This window comes from Macaca fascicularis, chromosome 11, assembly GCF_037993035.2.
Source record: "Macaca fascicularis isolate 582-1 chromosome 11, T2T-MFA8v1.1".
NCBI lineage: Eukaryota > Metazoa > Chordata > Mammalia > Primates > Cercopithecidae > Macaca > Macaca fascicularis.
In genome coordinates this window covers 63,170,748-63,197,261 of record NC_088385.1, presented here as the reverse complement: position 1 = coordinate 63,197,261, position 26,514 = coordinate 63,170,748, and the positions used below count along the sequence as shown (strand labels likewise).

The following is a 26,514-nucleotide window of genomic DNA, read 5'->3' as shown; positions in this document are numbered from 1 at the left end:
GGGATTATAGGCGATCGCCACCACACCTGACTAATTTTTGTATTTTTAGTAGAGATGGTGTTTCACCATGTTGGCCAGTCTGGTCTCGAACTCTTGACCTCAGCCTGACCCACCCACCTCAACCTCCCAAAGTGCTAGGATTACAGGCATGAGCCACCACACCCGGCCACACCATGCTTCTTGTACAGTCTGCAGAATCATAAGCAAAATAAACCTCTTTTCTTTATAAATTACCCAGCCTCAGGTATTTCCTTTATAGCAGCACAAATAAACTAAGATACATACTGAGGATGATGATGCCAGCTGAAGAACCAGAAGGCTAGAGGAGGAGATAGGTCCAGCTATGGATGGTGAACTCAGATCAGAAATGGTAGACTTAGACAAGATCCAAAAATCTCCCTGAGCTGTGCAGCAGCAGCAGAGGCTTGAGATTCAGTTGGCAGGGCTGGACATCTCTACATCTAGTTGTCCCAGTTTTAGGTGTGTGTCCGAGTAGCTCCCTGTTATAAAAGTTTTTGTTTCTGATTTCTTCTTCATTGTTAGGTGTCTTTTCTGGGGACTAAGATAGGAGGAGGGACTCTGGACCTTGTTTTTTTTTTTTTTTTTTTTTGGACGGAGTTTTGCTCTTGTTGCCCAGGCTGAAGTTCAATGGTGTGATCTTGGCTCACTGCAACCTCCACCTCCCGGGTCCAAGTGATTCTCCTACCTCAACCTCCCATGTAGCTGGGGCTGCAGGCACCTGCCGCCATGCCTAGCTAATTTTTATATATTTTTTTTGTAGAGACAGGGTTTCACTGTGTTGTCCAGGCTGGTCTCAAACTTCTGACCTCACTTAACCCACCTACCGAAGTGCTGGGATTACAGGTGTGAGCCACTGCACCTGGCCTGGGCTTCTTCACTGGCCTGTTTCCTTGGGTTGTCTGCCAGAGGTTGGTCATAGCTCCAGGGAGGAACCATTAGGTGCCTCCCATTAGGGCACAATTATGTGGGCCCTTTTACCGTTGTAGGAGGAACTATACGCCATCTTTCCCTATTTTCCAAACTGCAGATACCCCTAGAAGAGAGATTAAGCCCAGTTCGTATTGTTTTGATGTAAGCTTAAAAAGCAGTACTAGCGTGGTAATGAATGTGTTCAATTTGGGTATTGCATTGGAATTAAATAGGTAAAGACTAAAAAGTTTCTCTGATTTGGTCTGACTTGCTAATAGGTTCTATTCTCCCATTCATCTACCTGATAAGTCCATAGAGTAATAACTCTATTTTTTTTTTTTTTTTGAGACAGAGTTTCCCTCTTATTGCCCAGGCTGGGGTGCAATGGCATGATCTCGGCTCACCACAACTTTCGCCTCCTGGGTCCAAGCGATTCTCCTACCTCAGCCTCCCAAGTAGCTGGGATTACAGATATGTGCCACCATGCCCGGCTAATTTTGTATTTCTAGTAGAGATGGGGTTTCTGCATGCTGGCCAGGCTGGTCTCGAACTCCTAACCTCAGGTGATCTGCCCATCTCGGCCTCCCAAAGTGCTGGGATTACAGACGTGAGCCACCGTGCCCAACCTGTAATAACTCTTTTAGAGTCTTTTCTTAGTTTGTTTCCTGTTGCTTAGAACACCTAAAACTAGGTAATTTATAAAGAAATTTATCTCTTACAATTCTCGTAGCTGGAAGGTCCAAGGCCATGGCTCAGCATCTAATGAGGGCCTTCTTCGTGGTGGGGACTCTAGAGTCCTGATGTGGCCTGGGCTCTGAGCATTACACGGCAAGGGGGTCCAGCATGCTAGCTCTGGTATTTCTCTTCTTATAAAGCCACCAGTAACACTCCCTTGATAACCTGTTAATCCATGAATTAATCATTCTGAAACACATTTTAATCCATTCATGAAGGCAGACCCCTCATGACCAAATCACCTCTTTTTTTTTTTTTTTTTGAGATGGAGTCTTGCTCTGTCACCCAGGCTGGAGAGAAGTGGCACGATCCCGGCTCACTGCAACCTCCGGCTCCCGGGTTCAAGAGATTCTCTTGCCTCAGCCTCCTGAGTAGCTGGGACTACAGGCGAACGCCACCACACCCGGCTAATTTTTGTATTTTTATTAGAGACGAGGTTTCACCATGTTGGCCAGGATGGTCTTGATCGCCTTGATGGGATGACAGGTGTGAGCCACCACACCTGGCCTACCCAATCACCTCTTAAAGACCGTACCTTTCTTTCATTTCTTTTTCTTTTTTTCTTTCTTTTTTTTTTGAGACAGAGTCTCGCTCTGTCGCCCAGGCTGCAGTGCAATGGCGTGATCTCGCCTCACTGCAACCTCCGCCTCCCAGGTTCAAATGATTCTCCCATCTCAGCCTCCCCAGTAGCTGGGATTACAGGCACCCGCCATCATGCCCGGCTAATTTTTTTTGTATTTTTGTAGAGATGGGGTTTCACCATGTTGGTCAGGCTAGTCTCAAACTCCTGACCTCAGGTGATCTGCCCACCTTGGCCTCCCAAAGTGCTGGAATTACAGACATAAGACTGTACCTTTCAATACTCCCATATTGTGGATTAAGTTTCAACAGGATTTTTGGAGGGTACGAACATTCAGGCCATAGCATTTCTCCTACCCAGAGGTGAAAGGCACCCCTCCCTTTCTCTCCTTCCTGTTTCCTCAGAAGGTACAGAGGAAATTTTTTAAATCTAAGTTTAGGTCTAGTGTAAATCCTTAGGGTGACAAGGATATGGGGCAGAAGAAGCAGAAGCCACGAAGGGAAAAATGTTTGTCAGTGTGGGACAAAGGTGAGAAGGACAAAGTCTGGGCCAGGAAAAGGTAGATAAATATTTGTGCATGTTACGTTCTTCACTGTTTTCAGAAGGCATCAGCTTTTTTGACTGGGGTAAATACGTCAGGTCTAAAAAGTAGTCATTCAGATTAGGGAAGCACTGAAGCAAAGGATGTGTTTTGGGCCAACTCGTTCCTCTGGCTTGTTTTTCTGGAGCAGGTGAGGATCACCTACATCCTTTAAGAGTGAAGATGAGGTGTGTTCAGGGCAATTGAATTTTCCAAGGGCTAAGACACTTTCTAGCTCTGGCCAGTCTTGGTGTCTCTTTGTCCTGAGACTTTCTCCACTTCCCAACCTGAGCACCACTTCCTTCCAGCAGGGCTGCTCTGCTGTCCCCCTATGATCCAGGCTGTGCTGCTCCTTTGCTGTGTCCTGCTGTCCCTGGTAGCTGCCTTTCAAAGAAATGCCCAGAGTGGGGCCCTAACCTTCCAGCCATCTTTTCCAGAGACTGGGCATCCATCTCTTATCTCTGGGAGAGCGAGATTCCTCTCTCAGATCCCAGGACCAGCCAGGATCTCTTACACACAGCCCCCTCCCTAGTCCCTCTGCCTGAGTACCTGTCCAACTTAGCTCTGAAGGTGGCCTTGGAGGAGGTGGGCTGCCCAACTGAGGCCCACGTTCTGCAGCTTCAGCTCATTAGGATGGGAGGAAAGGATACTACTGAAACCCTCATCTGTGAGTGTCAAAAGTTCAAGGAGGAGGAAGTGATTGGCAATACTAATATCGTCGTGAGGGATCTGGGGGGAACCACAGGGGAGCTTATGCGGGTCCAGCACTCCCGTTACCCTTCCTGAGGCATGTACCTATGGATGTGGGCAGGTGCTCTATGAGACAGCAGTGCTGATGTTTGAATTTACTGAGAAGCTCCCTTCCCCTAAACTGGTAACAGAGTTCAAGACTTCTGCTGTCAATGTCACCCAGAAGTGCACGGATGAGTCTTGGGAGCATTTGGAAGAAGTAGGCAAACGGCTGATGAATACCTCCGAAATTAAGAACTTCACAATGGCGCGGGTGCCGTGGCTCATGCCTGTCATCCCAGCACTTTGGGAAGCCGAGGCAGGTGGATCACGAGATCAGGAGTTCAAGACCAGCCTGGCCAACATAGTGAAACCCTGTTTCTACTAAAAATCCAAAAATTAGCCAGTGTAGTGGCACGTGCCTCTGGTCCCAGCTACTTAAGAGGCTGAGGCAGCAGAATTGCTTGAACCTGGGAGGCAGAGGTTGCAGTGACCAAGATTGTGCCACTGCGCTCCAGCCTGGCAACAGAGCGAGACCCCCATCTCAAAAATAAATAAATAATATCTCGTTAATAATTATAAAGAAAAAAAAAAGAACTTCACAAGACCAGGGCGAGGGTTGGGCCCAGTCAGTGAAGGGACATGGGGCGCCGTGGCACTCGCACGGAGAAGTGAGGGCACCTGCTAAGGCAGGTACGCAAAGATGCGTTTTCACCCAGATGTCCTTGGAGATAACTTGGATGAGCCCAGAGTTCTCCTCTGGGTGACAGCAGAACCCTTTATAGTGGGTGCCTTGCAGGTCCCCCCCTCCATCCAAGTTTAGTCTTCACTGTCTCAGGAAGATATCCAACTATGTGCGAATCCGAGCCATGGAAGGAGCTTCCCCACTCCTCTACTGGTCTACACGGAGGCGCATCGCTTGTGGGAAGCTGCAGTTGGCCAAGGACCTGATGTGGCTTTACTTCGAAATATCTGAGAGTCTTTCAGTGAAGACACCTGAGGAGCGCCTGGAATGGTCTGAGGTTCTGTCCAACTGCATGTCTGAGGAGGAAGTTGAAAAGCAGAGAAATCAGTTTTCAGTGGACACCCTGCAGTTTCTGCTCTTCTTATACATTCAACAATTGAACAAGGCCTCTACTAAGGACATCTTTGATTGGAGAAGAGTGGCCTAGGCCGGGAGCGGTGGCTCAAGCCTGTAATCCCAGCACTTTGGGAGGCCGAGACGGGCGGATCACGAGGTCAGAAGATCGAGACCATCCTGGCTAACACGGTGAAACCCCGTCTCTACTAAAAAGTACAAAAAACTAGCCGGGCGAGGTGGCAGGCGCCTGTAGTCCCAGCTACTCGGGAGGCTGAGGGAGGAGAATGGCGTAAACCCGGGAGGTGGAGCTTGCAGTGAGCCGAGATTGCGCCACTGCACTCCAGCCTGGGCGACAGAGGGAGACTCCGTCTCAAAAAAAAAAAAAAAAAGAGTGGCCTAGTCCCAGAAACAGATCTCAGCCTCCTGACCTGACTGAAAAATCTAATTGTCATAATAAGAACTGGAATGATTACAGTCACCAAGCTTTTATCTATGATCATGTCTGATCTCCCAAGCTGCTTTTAGATCCAGGACAACTCACTGCATCATTTCATTCAACCCATAGTAGTCTAGTGTCTCAAGAAGCTTCCTTATTGAAGGTAGAATAAGTAGAGCCAGGAAGATCTATCCACTTCATGAACTTGCACTGTAGTAACCACTGCTTGCAGATAGTGGCTTCTCAAAGATCTCTAAGACTTTCCTTTCTACAAGCTGGAAGCCTGGTTGAGGTCCTTTTGACTGAGAATCCATTTGGTACATCAACTTGCCTCAAGTCTGGAAAGAAATTGGCTTGGGCTCATCAAGTTGAAGGGACAACCAAAAGAGCTAAGATTGCTTGCAATTCTTCTCCTTCTTCTTCTTCTTTTTTTTTTTGAGATGGAGTCTCACTGTGTTGCCCAGGCTGGATCTCTGCTCACTGCAGCCTCCACTTCCTCAGCTCAAGCGATTCTCTTGCCTCAGCCTCCCAAGTAGCTGGGATTACAGGTACCCACCACCACGCCCAGCTAATTTTTGCATTTTTTTTTTTTTTGAGACGGAGTCTAGCTCTGTTGCCCAGGCTGGAGTGCAGTGGCTGGATCTCAGCTCACTGCAAGCTCCACCTCCCGGGTTCACACCATTCTCCTGCCTCAGCCTCCTGAGTAGTTGGGACTACAGGCGCCCGCCACCACGCCCGGCTAATTTTTTGTATTTTTAGTAGAGACGGGGTTTCACCGTGTTAGCCAGGATGGTCTCAATCTCCTGACCTTGTGATCCACCCACCTTGGCCTCCCAAAGTGCTAGAATTACAGGCATGAGCCACTGCGCCTGGCCATAATTTTTGCATTTTTCAGAGATGGGGTTTCACCATGTTGGCCAGGCTGATTTCAAACTCCTGACCTCAAATGATCCACTCACCTCGGCCTCCCAAAGTGCCAGGATTACAGGTATGAGTCACCACAACTGGCCCAGATTGCTTGTAATTCTAATGTGGCCCCTGGGATGCACCACATGGTGGTGATGAGCCAGGTTTACAAGCAGACATTGGCTAAGAGCTCAGATACTCTGGTGGGGGCGCATGTAGAGATTCATCATTGCAACGAATCTTTTATGTATCTGCTCTCTCCCTTATGACCTGTGACAATTGAGAAGTGCAGGACTAGCACCTTTGTCTTGGGCCCTGTAGCAACTATGCTTTACCTCCACAGTTGTGACAATGTTAAAGTCATTGCTGTTTGCCATCATTTGTCCATCTCTTCTGCGACAGGTTGCGTCTTTCACATTCTGATGCCTATGTGCCCACTCATTCTCTCTGGGAGCCAGATAGTAACTTTTGCCCCTTTTCATACCCATTACCCAACGCTAGGTAATGGACCCAGCATTAGTCCTGGTCAAAAGAGAACCATATGGCCAGTCCTTGCTACAGTGCGTAACTATTGGAATAATCCAATGGTTGTATGCAGAGAGAACAGCGACACTAGTGTCTTCTGGCTTTTACCACCTTCTGAATTACATGTATTTATTATTTCCTTTGAAATGGAAGAGGACACCACAGAGATTCCTGGGGGTCTTCCATCTGTTTATCAGAAAGCACTGGGTCAAAGAGAACTGAAGATACAGATCTGGCAGAAAACTGTGAAGGAGGCTCATTTGACATAGGACAAAGGAAGCAGTTCCAGGTACTGGTAGAGAACAAGTTTTCTGAGTGGTTGATTAATACAGGACATCGCCAATAGCTGGACAGCCTTGTACCCCCTGCAGCAGGCTCCAAACAAGCAGCTGGATAAAGATCTTCCATGGAAACACTGGGCCCTGGAAATACAAGGATAAATGGAGTACGGTGCTCATCTTGAAACTAAATTGGGAAGGTGCTCTTGCTGCTTAAGAGACATTGGGACTTTTTCATCCTATTTAAAGAACTTTATTTGATTTCCATTCCATGTTCATTTATTACTGTGTAGGCTGAATTTTAGCTAAACTTCTGACTTTTGTATAAACATATTGCTTATAGAACATCAGAAGACTCATCTTTGTGATGCCCAAATGAAAAAGTTGATGAAAGTAGCAGCATTGTATATATGTTAATATTAACACAATTGAGTGTAGATTTGCAACTATACTGTGTATCTTAATTTGCATGATGAAAGAATTTCATTCTTTCTACAGTTAAATAAGAGTTTTATAGTTCTTTGTAACTAAAAGGAAATTGCAACCAGGCACAGTGGCTCATGCCTGTCATTCCAACACTTTGGGAGTCTGAGGCGGGTGGATCACCTGAGGTCAGGAGTTTGAGAACAGCCTGGCCAATATGGTGAAACCCCATATTGGATGTGAAAACATGCAGGGTTTATTCAAGCAGATACAAGGTGCCATAAGGACAGCAGCCCAGGTAGATGCTTCCCAGGGAATATCTTTAATTTTGCAATTAAAAATGCAAAAATTAGCTGGGCTTGGTGGCATGCCCCTGTAATCCCAGCTACTCGGGAAGCTGAGGTGGGAGAATTGCTGGAACGTGGGAGGCACAGGCTGTAGTGAGCTGAGATCATGCCACTGCACTCCAGCCTGGGCAACAGAGCAAGACCCAATCTCAAAAATTATGTAAATAAATAAATAAATGGAAATTGCTACACCTTTTTTTTTTTTTTTTTTTTTTTTTTGAGATGGAGTCTCGCTGTGTCTCCCAGGCTGAAGTGCAGTGGCGTGATCTCGGCTCACTGCAAGCTCCGCCTCCCGGGTTCACGCCATTCTCCCGCCTCAGCCTCCCAAGTAGCTGAGACTACAGGCGCCCGCCACCACGCCCGGCTAGTTTTTTTTTGTATTTTTAGTAGAGACGGGGTTTCACCATGTTAGCCAGGATAGTCTCGATCTTCTGACCTCGTGATCCACCCGCCTCGGCCTCCCAAAGTGCTGGGATTACGGGCTTGAGCCACCGCGCCCGGCCGCTACACCTTTTAAAAAATAATTGGAAGAAGGCCGGGCGGGATTACAGGCGTGAGCCCCCACTCTCAGCCTAAAAATCTTTATTTTTCATTTTCTGCTTCAAATTTTCAATAAACAAACTCTAAAGAATAAAAAAAAAAAGAACTTCGCATTGCCTATATATAGAAGATCGGGGTACTTTTTTATGCACGCCACAAAAATTCTGAAACTCATTTTACTGGACTTGATAAAGAAATATTTTCAGGCTTATTTAGAAAGATTTTCAGGCTGATTTAGCCTATCACTACATTTACTTTCTCAAATGTCTCTGATAGACCTGTGTGCAGAGACTCAGCATAGCATAGCAGGTAGTTAGAAATGTTGAACAGAGGAGGAGAAGGAAGAGGAAAAAAGAATGATGGGAATAGCTTAGGACAGATGTATGTTCACTTCATCCCAGAGCTAAAAGACATGTGACTATAATCGGCTTTGCCCCTTTCTTAGTAGGTCCTAGCCCCTATTTCTTCTCCCCAGTTTATCTTTCTTTCAGTTGTCAAATACTGTGGATTTATTATGTACTAGATATGAAGGGTATTGTTTTATTTCCCCATTCATCTTCTTTATACTTTCTGACTCCCCACCCGAATGCAGTAGCTTGCTTATGTTAATTTGTAAACTGAAAAGAGAAATAAAAAGCTGCTTTTATATCAGAATCACAGTTTTCTGATTTCTCTTGACTCTGGGTCTCTGTGGCCTCTTTTGTGAACTGGAGGTGAAATGTGACAGGGACACGGAAATGTCAACGTCTTTTGAGGCTGAAGATTTTAACGAAAGGGCAAATATTTGTAGAGATTATGTCCCTTAACTGAGTATCGGGGAAAGCAATCATCTCCCCTCCTGATGGGACAGGGAACTGGGCAGAGTGTCTACACCTATTAGAGCAGTCCCACTTCTCACTGACAGGATTGTGTAGTAATTAGGAAGTGAAGCAGAGGAAGTCTGGTGATCTGGAATGGGGAGACCAAGAAGAATAATTGAGTCCCATTCTCTTTTCTTGGGGCCAACTTAAAAGAAACGGAAGCTGTAGGTTATTGCATGAGATGTCTTCTGAGCCCTGGGCTCCTTTCAGACCATAACCCACGAGAAACCGTTTGAGTATTGTCATTCATTCCAGCATAGTCTGACCCAGCAAGGCATCACCTAAGACCCAGGATGACTGCTCATTTACTGCCTCCTGCTGCATCCTGTGAAACCTAGATGAACACCCTTGGTGCCATTTTTCTAATCTCTGGGGATTCAGCCGCCCTCTGTAGGGTCTTAACTATGCCAGACCCTGCTCCCAAAGGCCTTGCCTGGCCTCACCCACTTGGTCCCTCTACCAAGGATCCAGATAAACCTGACATTGAGGATTGTCCCGGAGCAGGCTGACCACCAGGCTAACTCCCAGACCCCAGAGCTTCATCTCTAGGCTGGAGGATGTGAAAACATGCAGGGTTTATTCAAGCAGATACAAGGTGCCATAAGGACAGCAGCCCAGGTAGATGCTTCCCAGGGAATATCTTGATCTCTGTTCTGTAGCTACTTGGCAGAGTTCAGCCTAATTCAGAGCACGTGTACCTTCTCTACTGTAGACCGTGGGCATGAGCAGGAGCAGCATGTCTATAATGCAGTCTAGCTGTCACCAGGAGTGGGAATCTGCTGCAAACTCAAGCACAGCTGTGTACTCTGCTGCTCAGAACTACTCTGTCAAACCCAAGGAATGAGACAGATATGGAGCCATAGACCTTGGCTGTGACCTCCTGATGATCATATGTCAGGGGGATCCACAGGCTCTCTGTGTTAAACCTGCAGTGAAGGCTGGTATTCACAGCTAATCTAGTATTCCTATGAAAAAGAGGCAAACAGGCCTGGCGTGGTGGCTCACACCTGTAATCCCAGCATTTTGGGAGGCTGAGGTGGGTGTATCATTTGAGGTCAGAAGTTTGAGACCAACCTGACCAACATGGTGAAACCCGTCTATACCAAAAATACAAAAATTAGCCAGTCGTGGTGGTGCATGCCTGTAATCCCAGCTACTCAAGAGGCTGAGGCACGAGAATCGCTTGAGTCCAGGAAGCAGAGGTTGCAGTGAGCCAAGATCGTGCCACTGCACTCCAGCCTGAGTGACAGACCAAGACTCTGTCTCAAAAAAGAAAAACAAAAGAAAAGAAAAAGAAGCAAACACGCGGCCAGGCGCGGTGGCTCAAGCCTGTAATCCCAGCACTTTGGGAGGCCGAGACGGGCGGATCACGAGGTCAGGAGTTCGAGACCATCCTGGCTAACACGGTGAAACCCCGTCTCTACTAAAAAATACGAAAAACTAGCCGGGCGAGGTGGCGGGCGCCTGTAGTCCCGGCTACTCGGGAGGCTGAGGCAGGAGAATGGCGTAAAAACCCGGGAGGCGGAGCTTGCAGTGAGCTGAGATCCGGCCACTGCACTCCAGCCTGGGCGACACAGCGAGACTCCGTCTCAAAAAAAAAAAAAAAAAAAAAAAAAAAAAAAGAAGCAAACACGCTTCTGCAAGACATCAGGGATGGAGGGGTGGGGACACCACAGATATGAGTCACCAAGGGGTGACAAACAACCATGGCCTTGGAAGGCAGGACTTCAGAAGAAAACTCAGTTCTCTCCTTGCTGTGGGCTTTATTCAAGGGCTGTGACGTAGATACTAGTCCTGGGAGTCCTGTGCTTTATGTAAAAGGGTTAGGCACAAAAAGAGTATGTACTGATTCTTGACAAACTGTATGTGTGGTATTCAAAATCCAACTAAACATCTGGTTTAATATCTACAAGACAGGCAGTACTTAAAAACTGAATAATTAAAAAATTATCAGCCGGGCGCGGTGGCTCAAGCCTGTAATCCCAGCACTTTGGGAGGCCGAGACGGGCGGATCACGAGGTCAGGAGATAGAGACCATCCTGGCTAACACGGTGAAACCCCGTCTCTACTAAAAAAACACAAAAAACTAGCTGGGCGAGGTGGCGGGCGCCTGTAGTCCCAGCTACTCCGGAGGCTGAGGCAGGAGAACGGCGTAAACCCGGGAGGCGGAGCTTGCAGTGAGCTGAGATCCAGCCACTGCACTCCAGCCTGGGCGACAGAGCCAGACTCTGTCTCAAAAAAAAAAAAAAAAAAAAAAAAAAAAAAAAAAAAAATTATCACCAAGTCTCTTGTACTACTCCCTAGATATAAAATAGAATATTCAACTATGATTATGTCAGCCTGTGATTACTCATGGTGGTAAAGAGAATTCTTCTTACCTTAAAAAAGGGGGCTAGCGGGACAGTCAGGCACCGTGGCTCATGCTTGTAATTCCAGCACTTTGGGAGGATGAGGTGGGCTGATTGCTTGAGGCCTGGAATTCAAGACCAGCCTGGGTAGGCCGGGCGCGGTGGCTCAAGCCTGTAATCCCAGCACTTTGGGAGGCCGAGACGGGCGGATCACGAGGTCAGGAGATCGAGACCATCCTGGCTAACATGGTGAAACCCCGTCTCTACTAAAAAATACAAAAATCTAGCCGGGCGAGGTGGCGGGCGCCTGTAGTCCCAGCTGCTCGGGAGGCTGAGGCAGGAGAATGGCGTAAACCCGGGAGGCGGAGCTTGCAGTGAGCTGAGATCCGGCCACTGCAGTCCAGCCTGGGCAACAGAGCAAGACTCCGTCTCAAAAAAAAAAAAAAAAAAAAAAGACCAGCCTGGGCAACATAGCATGACTCTATGTGTATTAAAAAAAGAAAGAAGGAAGATTTTGCCTCATAATAAAATTTTGTGACTTCTTAAATCACATAATGTGCTTGTTTTATTCTGTCAAGCTCTAGGTGTTACAATAAGTTTACATTTCCCGGCCGGGAGCGGTGGCTGACGCCTGTAATCCCAGCACTTTGGGACGCCGAGGCGGGTGGCTTGCAAGGTCAAGAAATCGAGACCATCCTGACCAACATGGTGAAACTCCGTCTCTACTAAAAATACAAGAAGTAGCCAGGGGTCATGGCACGCGCCTGTATTCCCACCTGCTCAGGAGGCTGAGGCAGGAAAACCGCTTGAACCTGGGAGGCAGAGGTTGCAGTGAGCCAAGATCACGCCACTGCACTCCAGCCTGGCAACAGAGCAAGACTCCGTCTCAAAAACAAATAAATAAATAAAGTAAGTTTAAATTTCCCAAAGGTCAGATGGCCCTAGGAATAAAAAGAGAGCGAAGCCAGGCGCGGCGGCACACACCTATAGTCCCAGGTACTGGAGAGGCTGAAGCAGGAGGGTTGCTTGAGCCCAGGAGTTTGAGTCCAACCTGGGCAACATAGTGAGACCAGGCCTCTTAAAAAAGACAGCCCGGCATGGTGGCTCATGCCTGTAATCCCAGCACTTTGGGTGGCCAAGGTGGGGAGATCACTTGAGGCCAGGAGTTCGAGACCAGCCTGGCCAATGTGGTGAAACCCTGTCTCTACTAAAAATACAAAAAATTAGCCGGGTGTGGTGGCAGGCGCCTGTCATCCCAGTTACTTGGGAGACTGAGGCAAGAGATCATTTGAACCCGGAAGGCGGAGGTTTCAGTGAGCCAAAATTACCCCATTGCACTCCAGCATAGGTAACAAGAGTGAAACTGCATCTCCAAAAAAACCACAAATAAACAAAAACAAAAAGGCAAGGGGCAATAGAGGAGATTTGGGGAGAATGCTGTACAGTCCAGCAAGTCTTTCACATATATGATAATTCACACATTGAAAATCAGAGGTGAGGCCAGGGGCAGCAGCTCATGCCTGTAATCCCAGCTACTCAGGAGGCTGGAGTCAGGGGATCCCTTGAGTCCAAGAGTTCGGGGCTGCATTGAACTATGATCACACCACAGTACTCCAGCCTGGGCAACAGAGCAAGACTCTGTCTCAAAAAAAAAAAAAAAATTAAGCTAGAGAACAGAAAAGGTTAAGATAGTCATAAAGAAGAGAAAATCTATTTACTATTCACTAAGTGAAAGTGGATCATTATAAAGGTCTTCATCCTTATCATCTGCACGTTGAATAGACTGAGGAGGAACAAGAGGAGGAGTTGTTTTTGCTATCTCAGGGATGGCAGAGATGGAAGAAAATTCACCTATAAAAAGATCCTTGAAATTCAAACTGGTGTTGTTCAAGGGTCAACTGAATTTGGCTATATGATCTTTAAAGAGGTAATTAAGGCCAGGCACAATAGTAGTCCCAACATTTTGGGAGGCCAAGGCAGAAGGATCACTTAACGCCAGGAGTTCGAGACCAGCCTGGGCAACAAAGTGAGACTCTATCTCTACAAAAAAAAAATTAAAATTGGCTCGTGCCTGCAATCTCAGCACTTTGGGAGGCCAAGATGGGAGGATTGCTTGAGGCCAGAAGTTGGAGACCAGCTTGGGCAACAGAGTGAGATCTCATTTCTAAAAAATTAATTCAATTTTTTAAAAAAGAAATAAATTAACTGGGCACAGTGGCACATGCTGATATTCCTAGTTACTAGGGAGGCTGAGGTGGGAGAATCGCTTGAGCCAAGGAGTTCCAGGCTACAGTGAGCTATGATCATACCTCTGCACTCCACCCTGGGTGACAGAGGGAGACCCTGTCTCAAAAAAAAGCAAAAACAAAAAGCAGCTGGGCATGGTAGCTCACGCCTGTAATCCCAGCACTTTGGGAGGCCAAGGCAGGTGGGTCACCTGAGGTCGGGAGTTCGAGACAAGCCTGACCAACATGGAGAAACTAAAATACAAAATACTAAAAATATAAAATTAGCCGGGCATGGTGGCACGCCTGTAATATCAGCTACTCAGGAGGCTGAGGCAAGAGAATCACTTGAACCTGGGAGGCAGAGGTTGCGGTGAACCGAGATCACACCATTGCACTGTAGCCTGGGCAACAAGAGCAAAACTCCATCTCAAAAAAAAAAAAGCAAAAACCAGCAATTAAAGTTAAAAGAGGGCCGGGCATGGTGGCTCATGCCTGTAATCCCAGCACTTTGGGAGGTCAAGCCGTGTGGATTACATGAGGTCAAGAGTTTGAGACCAGCCTGGCCAACATGGTGAAACCCTGTCTCTTACTAAAAAATACAAAAACTAGCCAGGCATGGTGGCGGGTGCCTATAATCCCAGCTACTCGGGAGGCAGAAGTAGGAGAATCACTTGAACCTGGGAGGCAGAGGTTGCAGTGAGCTGAGATCGCACCACTGCACTCCCGCCTAGGTGACAAAGTGAGACTCTGTCTCAAAAATAAATAAATAAATAAATAAATAAATAAATAAATAAATAAAGTTAAAGAGATCATAAGGATGGAATCCTAATCCAACAGGACCTATGTCCTTATAAGAAGAAGAAAAACCTGTGTGCAGTGACTCACACCTGTAATCCCAGCACTTTGGGAGGCCCAGGCGGGTGGATCACTTGAGCTCGTGAGTTCGAGACCAGCCTGGGCAACATGGCGAAACCCTGTCTCTACAAAAAAATACAAAAATTAGCCGGGCACGGTGGTGCGTGCATGTAGTCCCAGCTACTAGGGAGGCTGAGGTGGGAGAATGGTTTGAGTCTGGGAGGTGGAGGTTGCAGTGAGCTGAGATAGCACCACTGCACTCCAGCCTAAGCAACAGAATCAGACTTTCTCTCACAAAGAAAGAAAGAAAGAAAGAAAGAAAGAAAGAAAGAAAGAAAGAAAGAAAGAAGAAAAAGGAAGAGACGGGCCGGGCGCGGTGGCTCAAGCCTGTAATCCCAGCACTTTGGGAGGCCGAGACGGGCGGATCACGAGGTCAGGAGATCGAGACCATCCTGGCTAACCCGGTGAAACCCCGTCTCTACTAAAAAATAAAAAAAACTAGCCGGGCGAGGCGGCGGGTGCCTGTAGTCCCAGCTACTCGGGAGGCTGAGGCAGGAGAATGGCATGAACCCGGGAGGTGGAGCTTTCAGTGAGCTGAGATACGGCCACTGCACTCCAGCCTGGGCTACAGAGTGAGACTCCGTCTCAAAAAAAAAAAAAAAAAAAAAAAGAAAAAGGGAGAGACACCCAGAGTGTATGGGGATAGAGGAATGGCCTTGTGCCGTGTGAGGACACAGTGAGAAAATGGCAATCTGCAAGCCAATTAGAGAGGCCTCGGGAGCAACTGAACCTGCTGACACCTTAATCCTGTACTTCCAGCCTTCAGAACTGTCAGAAGTAAATTTATATTCCTTAAGACATCCAGGCTGTAGCTTTGTGTTATGGCAGCCCTAGCCAACTAAGACACTAAGCATGGGTCTTTATTCATCTATTTTCTGTTACCCTGTGAGTTCACTCAATTGGAAAACTTAATTTCTTCATCTTAAAAAATCTCCTAGAAAAAAATCATTTTCTCACTTCTTTTTTTTTTTTTAAGTTTAGTTTTTGTATGGCAAAAAACACATAGCAAGTTAAGCACGGTGGCTCACGTCTATAATACCCCAGCACCTTGGGAGGCCAAGATGGGCAGATTTCTTGAGCAACCTAGGCAAAATGGCAAAAACCCGTCTCTACAGAAAATACAAAAAATTAGCAGGATGTGGTGATGCCTTCCTGTAGTCCCAGCTATTCGGGAGACCTGAGTCTAGGAGGTCGAGGCTACAGGGAACCATGATCACCCCACTGCACTCCAGCCTGGGTGACAGAGACCCTGTCTCAAAAGAAAAGGAAAAAAACAAAACAAAAACATGTAACAAAATGTATCATCATAACCGTTTCTTTGTTTCCTTTTTTTTTTTTTTTTGACAGAGTCTTGCTCTGTCGCCCAGGCTGGAGTGCAGTGGTGCAGTCTCGGCTCACTGAAACCTCCACCTCCCAGGTTCAAGAAATTCTCCCTGCCTCAGCCTCCCAAGTAGCTAAGATCACAGGTGCCTGCCAGAAACTGCATACTGGTTAAACAACAGCTGCCTATCTTTCCCTCCCTGAAGCCTGTGGCGCAACCACCCTTCCCCTTTCTGTTTCTATGAATTTGAGTACTGTAAATACCTCACATAAGTGGAATTATACAGGATTTGTCTTTTTGTGACTGGCTGATTTCACTTATCATCATAGCCTCAAAGTTCATCCATGTTGTAGCTTGTGTCAGAATTTCCTTCCTTCTTTTTTTTTAGAGATGGAGCCTCACTCTGACACCCAGGATGGACATCGACCTCTGGGCCTCAAGCAATCCTCCCACTTCAGCCTCCTGAGTAGCTAGGACAACAGGCATGAACCTCTACACCCCAATAATTTTGCTTTTTTTTTTTAAGAGATCAGGTCTCACTATGTTGCCCATCCTGTTCCTTCCTTTTTAAAGCTGAATAATGCTCCATTGCAAGTGTGCACCTTTTTTTTTTTCTTTTGAGACAGAGTCTCCCTCTGTTGCCCAGGGTGAAGTGCAGAGGTGCAATCTCAGCTCACTGCAACCTCCGCCTCCCAGGTTCAAGTGAGTCTCCTGCTTCAGCCTCCCTAGTAGCTGGGATTACAGGCACCTGCCATCACGCCTGGCTAATTTTTATATATATATTTTTTTTATAGAGATGGGTTTCACCATGTTGGCCAGGCTGGACTTGAACTCCCGACTTCAAGTGATCTGCCTGCCTCAACCTAGCAAACTGCTGGGATTACAGGCATGAACTGCCACGGCCATCCACCACCAAATGGATTTCTTTTTTTTTTTTTTTTTTTTTTTTTTGAGACAGAGTCTCGCTCTGTCGCTTAGTTGGAGTGCAGTGGCTCCATCTCAGCTCACTGCAAGCTCCGCCTCCTGGGTTCACACCATTCTCCTGCCTCAGCCTCCAGAGTAGCTGGGACTACACGCACCCACCACCACACCCGGCTATTTTTTGTATTTTTAGTAGAGATGGGGTTTCACCGTGTTAGCCAGGATGGTCTTGATCTCCTGACCTCGTGATCTGCCCACCTCGGCCTCCCAAAGTGCTGGGATTACAGGCGTGAGCCACGGCATCCGGCCTCACCAAATGGATTTTTAAAATCCATTCATTCATTGAGAGACATTTGGGTTGCTTCCATTTCTTGACTATTGGGAATAGTGCTGCTATGAACACAGATGTGAAAGTATCTTTTTGAAATCCTGCTTTCAATTATCTGGGATATATATCCAGAAGTGGAATTGCTAGATTGTATGGTAATTCTATTTAAAAATTTTTAAGGGCCAGGCACAGTGGCTCTTGTCTGTAATCCCAGCACATTGGCAGACTGAGGTGGCAAGCAGATCACTTAAGGCCAGAAGTTCGAGACCAGGCTAGCCCACATGGTAAAATCCCATCTCTACTAAAAATACAAAAAATTAGCCAGGCGTGGTGGCGCATGCTTGTAATCCCAGCTACTTGGAAGGCTGAGGCAGGAGAATCCTTGAACCCGGGAGGCAGAGGTTGTAGTGAGCCGAGATCACGCCATTGCACTCCAGCCTGGGTGTGACAAAAGTGAAACTGCGTGTCAAAAAAAAAAAAAAAATTTAAGGACCTGCCATACTGTTTTCCACAGGGCCTGTCCATTTTGCATTCCCAACAACAAAGCACAAGGGGTCCATTTTCTCCACATCATTGACAACACTTGTTATTTTCTGTTTTTAAAAATAATAGCTATCCTGGTGGGTGTGAAATAGTATCTCATTGTAGTTTTAATTTGCATTACCCTAATGATTAGAGATGTTGCACATCTTTTCATGTCCTTATTGGCCATCTGTATAGCTTCCTTAAAGAAATGTCTGTCATGCCCTTTGCCCATTTTGAGTCAGGTCATTTTTGTTTTTGTTGAGTTTTAGGAGTTCTCTATTTATTCTGGATATAAATCTTTACTAGATATATAATTGCAAATATTTCCTCCCATTCTGTGGGTTACCTTTTTACTCTGTTGATATTATCTTTTGATGTACAAAATTTTAAAATTTTCATGAGGTCCAATTTGTTCATTTTTTTCTTTTGTTGCCTGTGTCTTTGGTGTTATATCCAAGTAATCGTTGCCAGATTCAATGTCACAAAGATTTTGCCCTATGTTTTCTTCTAAGAGCTTCATAGTTTTAGCTCTTACGTTTAGATTTTAGATCTATTTTGAGTTAATATTTGTATGGTGTTAAGTAATGGTTCAACTTCATCTTTTTGCAGGTAGATATCCAGTTTCCCACAGCAACATTTGTTAGAAAGGTTGTCTTTTCCCTCATCAACTAGTCTTGGCACCCTTGTCAAAAATCATTTGACCATATATGCAAGAGTTTATTTCTGGGCTCTCTGTTCTATTCCATTGGTCTTTATGTCTGCTGCTATACCAATATCACACTGTTTTGATTTATAGTAGCTTTGCAGTAAGTTGTGATATCAGGAAGTTGTTCTTTTTCAATATTCTTTTGTCTATTTGGGGTCTCTTGAGATTTTATATGAATTTTAGGATGGGCTTTTCAATTTCTGCAAAAAAACATGATTGAGATTTTGATAGGGATTGCATTGAATCTGTGGATCACTTTGGGTACTGTTGGCATCTTAACAATATTAAGTATTCTAATCCATGAACATGGAATGCATTTTCATTTATTTATGCCTCATTTAATTTCTTTCAGCAATATTTTACAATTTTCATTGTATAAACCTTTTAACTCCTTGGATAAATTAATTTCTAAGTATTTTACTTTTACCTATTGTAAGTGGGATTGTTTTCAAAATTTTATTTTCAAATGGTTCATTGTTAATATGTAGGGATGCAAGTGGTTCCTCTTTGTTGACTTGTAATCCACTAATTTGCTGAATTCCTTTATCAGTTCTAATAGTTTTTTGTGTGAAATCTTTAGGGTTTTCTACATATAAAACCATAAGAAGTAGCCAGGCATGGCGGCACACCTGTAGTCCCAGCTACTCAGGACGCTGAGGCAGAAGAACCGCTTGAACCCGGGAAGCGGAGTCTGCAGTGAGCCCAGAAGGAGCCACTGCACTCCAGCCTGGCGACAGAGCGAGACTCCGTCTCAGGAAAAAAATCATAAGAAGAAGAGATAATTGTACTTCTTCCTTTTCAACTTGGATGCCTTTAATTTCCTTTTCTTGCCTAATTGCTCTGGCTAGAACTTCTAGTGCTATGTTGAATGGAACTAGCAAAAGGGGGCATCCTTTTCTTGTTCCCGATATTAGTGGAATAGCCTTCAATCTTTCACCATTGAGTATGATATGATGTTTGTTATGAGTTTCTCATACGTGCCTTTTATTATATTGAGGTAGTTTCCTTTATTCCTAGTTTGTTAAATGTTTTCATCATGAAAGGGTGTTGAATTTTGTCAAATGCTTTTTCTGCATCAATTGAGATGATTGTATGATTTTTCTCCTTCATTCTGTTAATGTGGTGAATTATATTGATTGATTTTCATATATTGTGCTGTTTTTACATTCCAGGAATAAATCCCACAGTGTATAATCCTTTTAATATATTGCTAAATTTGGCTTGCTGGTATTTGTTGAGGATTTTTGCATCAGTATTCATAAGAGATATTGGTGTATGTTTTCTTTTTTCCTAGTGTATGTCTGCCTTTGGTATCAGGGTAGTGCTCACCCCTGGAATGAGTTAGAAAGTGTTCCTTCTCTTTGATCTTTTGGCAAAGTTTGAGAAGCATTAGCATTATTCTCCTTCAAATGTTTGGCAGAATTCACCAGTGAAGCCATCCGGTCCAGGGCTTTCATTTTGGGGAGGTTTTTGATTATTGATGCAATCTCTTTAATTCAAATTTTCTATTACTTTATGATTTAGTCTTAGTAAGATATATGTTTCTAGGAACTTGTTCATTTCATCTAGATTATCCAATCTGTTGGCATGTAATTGTTTAAATACTCTCATAATTCTTTTAATTTTTGTAAAATGTAATGTTCCCACTTTCATTTTTACTTTAATAATTTGAGTCTTTTTATCTTTTTTGTTGTTGTTAGTGTAACTAAAGGTTTGTCAATTTTGTTCATCTATTTGAGGAACCAATTTCTGGTTGCACCGATTTTCTCTATTGTTTCTATTATCTGTATTATTATTATTATTATTTTTAATTATTATTTTGAGACAGAGTCTCCCTCTGTTGCCCAGGCTGGAGTGCAGTGGTGCGAAGCCTCTGCCTCCCCAGTTCCAGTGATTCTCCTGCCTCAGCCTCCCAAGTAACGGGAGTTACAGGCATCCACCACCATGCTGGGCTAATTTTTTTTTTTTTTTGAGATGGAATCTCGCTCTGTCGCCCAGGCTGGAGTACAGTGGCATGATCTCGGCTCACTGCAAGCTCCGCCTCCCGGGTTTATGCCATCTCCTGCCTCAGCCTCCTGAGTAGCTGGGACTACAGGCGCCCACCACCTCGCCCAGCTAGTTTTTTGTATTTTTTTAGTAGAGATGGGGTTTCACTGTGTTAGCCAGGATGGTCTCGATCTCCTGACCTCATGATCCACCCGTGTCGGCCTCCCAAAGTGCTGGGATTACAGGCTTGAGCCACCGCGCCCCGCCTTTTTTTTTTTTTTTTTTTTTTAGAGACAGAGTCTTACTCTGTTGCCCAGGCTAGAGTGCAGTGGCACGATCTCGGTTCACCGCAACTTCCGCCTCCCAGGTTCAAGCAATTCTCCTGCCTCAGCCTCCCAAGTAGCTGGGATTACAGGCATGCACCACTACAGCTAATTTTTATATTTTTAGTAGAGACAGGATTTCTTTTTTTTTTTTTTTTTTTTGAGACGGAGTCTCGCTGTGTCTCCCAGGCTGGAGTGCAGTGGCGTGATCTCGGCTCACTGCAAGCTCCGCCTCCCAGGTTCACGCCATTCTCCCGCCTCAGCCTCCCAAGTAGCTGAGACTACAGGCGCCCGCCACCACGCCCGGCTAGTTTTTTGTATTTTTAGTAGAGACGGGGTTTCACCATGTTAGCCAGGATAGTCTCGATCTCCTGACCTCGTGATCCACCCGCCTCGGCCTCCCAAAGTGCTGGGATTACAGGCTTGAGCCACCGCGCCCGGCCGAGACAGGATTTCACCTTGTTGACCAGGCTGGTCTTGAACTCCTGACCTCAGATGATCCACCTGCCTTGGCCTCCCAAAGTTCTGGGATTACAGGCATGAGCCACTGCACCCAGCCAATTTTTGCTTTTTATGTTTTTTGAGACAGAGTCTTGCTTTGTCGCCCAGGTTGGAGTGTAGTGGTGCGATGTTGGCTCACTGCAACCTCCACCTCCCAGGTTCAAGCAATTCTCCTGCCTCAGCCTCCTGAGTAGCTATAGGCGTGTGCCACCATGCCCAGCTAATTTTTTGTATTTTAGTAGGGACGGGGTTTCACCGTGTTAACAGGATGGTCTCGATTTCCTGACCTCATGATCCGCCCGCCTCAGCCTCCCAAAGTGCTGGGATTACAAGCATAAGTGAACTTGCCGGGCCTATTTTTAATTTTTTCACAATTATTTGTGCCTAAAGATATTCTCTGTTTTATTTATCTTTTCTCTAATCTCTATTATTTCCTTCCTTATGATAGTTTTGGGTTTAACTCATTCTTTAATCTTCTTTAGTTTCCTTTAATCTCTTTTAGTAATGTTTTGTAGTTTACAATGTACAAATTTTACACTTATAGCTGCTATTATAAATGGAATTTTCTTAACTTCATTTTCAAATTGTTCATTGCACATATATAGAGATGTCATTGATTTTTGTGTATTGATAGTGTATCCTGCAACTTTGCTGAACCCATTTATTAGTACGTGTGTGTGTATGTATGTATGTGTGTGTAAGTTTGAGTTTTTTTAACAGCAACATCATGTCACCCACTAATATAGGTTGGTTTACTTCATCCTTTCTAATCAGGAACATTTTATTTCATTGTCTTGCTTAATTACTCTGACTAGAACCTCCAGTACAATGTTGAATAGAAGTAGCAAGAGTGAGCATCTTTGTCTTGTTTCTTCTTTTAGGAATTTTATCTGTTTATTTTAAACACTATTGTAATTGGAATTATTATTTTTTTCATTTTATTTTTCTGTAGAGACAGGGTCTCACTATGTTGCCCAAGCTGGTCTCAAATTCCTACCCTCAAGCAGTCCTCCCACCTCAGCCTCCCAAAGTCCAGGTATTATAAGCTTGAGCCATAGTGACCAGCTGGAATTGTTTTTCTAAGTTAACTTTCTTTTTTTTTTTTTTTTTTTTTTTGAGACAGAGTCTCCCTCTGTTACCCATGCTGGAGTGCAGTGGCGCGATCTTGGCTTACTACAACCTTCACCTCCTGGGTTCAAGTGATTCTCCTGCCTCACTCAGCCTCCCAAGTAGCTGGGATTACAGGCGCCCACCACCACACTCGGCTAAATTTTTTTTCTTTCTTTTTTTGAGACGAAGTCTCACTCTGTCGCCCAGGCTGGAGTGCAATGGCGTGATCTCGGCTCATTGCAACCTCTGCAGCCCAGGTTCAAGTGATTCTACTGCCTCAGCCTCCTGAGTAGCTGGGACTACAGGCACATGCCACTAATTTTTGTATTTTTAGTAGAGATGGGGTTTCACCATGTTGGCCAGGCTGGTATTGAACTCTTGATCCACCTGCCTCAGTATCTCAAAGTGCTGGAATTACAGGTTTGAGCCACCATGCCTGGACAATTTTTTGTATTTTTAGTAGAGACAGGGTTTCACCATGTTAGCCAGGATGTTCTCGATCTCCTGACCTTGTGATCTACCCGCCTTGGCCTCCCAAAGTGCTAGGATTACAGGTGTGAGCCACCACACCCGGCCCTAAGTTAACTTTCAATGTATGTTTTTAGACTATAGAAATAGAATTCATTTATATATTAATTTTTATTACTTTTAATTTTAATTTTTTAATTTTTTAATTATTTTATTTATTTATTTATTTATTTATTTATTTATTTATTTTTATTTTTTTTTTGAGACAGGGTCTCCCTCTGTTACCCAGACCGGAGTTCAGTGGTGTGATCACAGCTTACTGAAGCCTCAACCTCCTGGGCCCAAGTGATCCTCCTGTCTCAGCCTCCTGAGAAACTGAGATTACAGGCATGTGCCACCATAGCTGGAGAGTTGAGCTGGCTAATTTTTTTCTTTTTTTTGCAGAGACAGTGTCTCCCCTATGTTGCCCAGGCTAGTCTTGAACTCCTGGATTAAGGCAATCCTCCCACTTCAGCCTCCCAAAGTGTGTGAGCCACCATGCCCAGTCCATGTTGTTTTTATTTTGCATTACTTTTTAAAATTTTATCATTATTATTTTTTGAGACATGGTCTCACTCTGTTGCCTAGGTTGGAGTGCAGTGGCACAATCATGGCGCACTGTAACCTCCCCCTCCTGGGTTCAAGCAATTCTCCTGCCTCAGCCTCCCGAGTAGCTGGGGCTACAGATGCACACCACCACCCCTGGCTATGTTTTTTAATTTTTGTAAAGATGTGGTTTCCCCATGTTGGCCAGACTGGTCTTGAACTTCTGGTCTCAAGCCCCGCCCCATTTTTTTTTGTTTGTATTTTTGTTGTTGCTGTTTTGTTTTGTTTTGTTTTTTTCTTTTTTTTAGATAGAGTCTCGCTCTGTCACCAGGCTGGAGTGCAGTGGCACAATCTCGGCTCACTGCAATCTCTGCCTCCTGGGTTCAAGTGATTCTCCTGCCTCAGCCTCCCGAGTAGCTGGGATTATAGGCACGCACCACCATGCCTGGCTAATTTTTTTGCATTTTTAGTACAGACGGGGTTTCACCATGCTGGCCAGGCTGGTCTTGAACTCCTGACCTCGTGATCTACCCACCTCGGCCTCCCAAATTACTGGGATTACACATGTGAGCCACTGCGCCCAGCCCCTATGTTGTTTTTAAGAGTCTCATATTCTACTGACTGAACCAGCCAGGACTATGTTGTTTTTAAATAAATATCGTTCCGGCCGGGCGCGGTGGCTCAAGCCTGTAATCCCAGCACTTTGGGAGGCCGAGACGGGTGGATCACTAGGTCAGGAGATCGAGACCATCCTGGCTAACACGGTGAAACCCCGTCTCTACTAAAAAATACAAAAAACTAGCCGGGCGAGGTGGCGGGCGCCTGTAGTCCCAGCTACTCAGGAGGCTGAGACAGGAGAATGGCCCGAACCCGGGAGGCGGAGCTTGCAGTGAGCTGAGATCCGGCCACTGCACTCCAGCCTGGGCGACAGAGCGAGACTCCGTCTCAAAAAAATAAATAAATAAATAAATAAATAAATAAATAAATAAATATCGTTCCACATCTTCCTTTCTAGTTTTATGCCATTTATTTTTATTCTTTCTTCATTACACTAGTTAGAACTTCCTGTACAATGAGGAAAAACGGGTAAGAATGGGTATTTCTGCTTTGTGGTAGATCTTAGGAGAAAAGGGTTAAATCTTTTACTCCGTTTAGTGTTGCTACACAGAAACTATAGAATCCTAGGAGGCTGGGTGCAGTGGCTCAGCACTCTGGGAGGCCTAGGCAGGAGGATCCCTTGAGCCCAGTAGCTCAAGACCAGCCTGGCCAACATAGTGAGGTCCCTTCTCTACAAGAAAATTTTAAAAATTAGCCAGGTGTGGTGGCACGCACCTGAAGTCCCAGATATATAGGAGGCTGAGGTGGGAGGATTGCTTGAGCCCGGGAGTTCAAGGCGGCAGGCTGCAGTGAGCTGTTATTGTGCCAACTGCATTCCAGCCTGGTATACATATATGTGTGTGTGTATGTATATTTTATCCACGTAGGTATACATATATGTATATATATTGTCTCAGGGATTCCCCAGAGGTTTGGGGTCTAGTAATTTCAGACAGAGCTGGACTCCTTTCCACCTAGTTCTTGCTGTTTCTAACTTGGCACTGTGTCTCTGGAGACTTACTCTCATCTGCTTCTGTCTTTGCTGTTAGTTGTCAGGGGCCACTCCTGGGAACTGAAAGAACTGAAAAAAAAATAGAGGGAGGAACCCTGGACCTTGCCATTGGCCTATTCCCTTTGGCCATGTACCTGAGGTGAGTGACATCAGAGGAAACTTTAGGCCATAATGATATGTGGGAATTGGTACCATTTTCAGGATTTTGTCTGATTTGTCAATCTGTCCAGTTTCCCTGGACTCCCATCCAGTATATTCTCTTTCGGACAAAGTCTTGCTCTGTCACTCAGTCTGGATGGTGCAGTGGTGTAATCATGGCTCACTGCAGCCTTGACCTCCCCAGGTTCAGGTGATCCTCCCACCTCAGCCTCCCCAGTAGCTGGGACTACAGGTGCACACCACCACTCCTGGCTAATTTTTATATTTTTTGTAGAGACAGGGCTTTCACCATGTTGCCTAGGCTGGTCTCAAACATCTGGCCTCAAGCCATCTGCCTGCCTTGGCTTGCCAACCAGTACATTCTTTCAATAAGAAAAATGGTGACCAGGCACTGTGGCTCAAGCCTGTAATCTCAGCACTTTGGAAGGCCGAAGTGGGCAGATCACCTTAGGCCAGGGGTTCAAGATCAGCCTGGCCAACATGGAGAAACCCCATCTCTACTAAAAATACAAAATTAGCTAGGCATGGTGGCACACGCCTGTAATCTCAGCTACTCAGGAGGCTGAGGCAGGAGAATCGCTTGAACCTGGGAGGTGGAGGTTCCAGTGAACCGAGATCGTGCCATTGCACTCCAGCCTGGTCAACAAGAACGAAACTCCATCTCAGAAAAAAAAAAAAAGAAAGAAAGAAAGAAAAAAAAGAAAAGAAAAGAAAAAGAAAAATGGTTTAGGGATCCCAGAGATCACCAGCTATTCCTTTATCCTTTCTCCCCTCAAGAAGATACAGAGGACCTTTTCCTCAACTCATATATAGGTTTAGGGTAAAACCTTAAGATAAAAAGGATATGTCACTGGGTGCCATGGCTCATGCCTGTAATCCCAATGCTTTGGGAGGCCGAGGCAGGCTGATCATTTGAGGTCAGGAGTTTGAGACCAGCCTGACTGACATGGTGAAACCCCATCTCCACTAAAAATACAAAAAATTAGCTGGGCATGGTGGCGCACACCTGTAGTCCCAGCTACTTGGGAGGCTGAGGCAGGAGAATCTCTTGAACCTGGGAAGCGGAGGTTGCAATGGGCCAAGATTGCACCATTGCACTCCAGCCTGAGCAACAGAGTGAGACTGTCTCCAGAAAACAAAACAAAACAAAATAAAAATTAGCCAGACGTGGTGGTGCATGCCTGTTATCCCATCTGCTAGGGAGACTGAGACACAAGAATCGCTTGAACCCAGGGTGTGGAGGTTGCAGTGAGCTGTGATCATGCCACTGCACTCTAGCCTGGGCAACAGAGTGAGACTGTGTCTCCAAAAAAAAAAAAAAAAAAAAAAAAAGGAAAAGAAAAAGAAAAGACAAAAAGATATGGGACAGGACTGCAGGGCCTAAAAAGGAAAAGGTCAGTTTGTCAGTGTGGGTCAAAGGTGAGAAGGACAAAGTCTGGGCTGGGAAGAGATGCATAAATATTTGCAAATGTTTTGTCCTTCACTGTTTTGGAAGACATCAACTTTCTGGTTTCCTTGTGATTCTGGGAAA

General features: G+C 45.4%; 1 pseudogene; it reads left to right on the top strand.

Annotated features, from left to right (window-relative positions):
* The first annotated feature begins 3,121 nt into the window (after nt 1–3,121).
* On the top strand, nt 3,122–7,145 carry LOC102127884 (TBCC domain-containing protein 1-like; annotated as a pseudogene).
* Nucleotides 7,146–26,514: the final 19,369 nt, after the last annotated feature.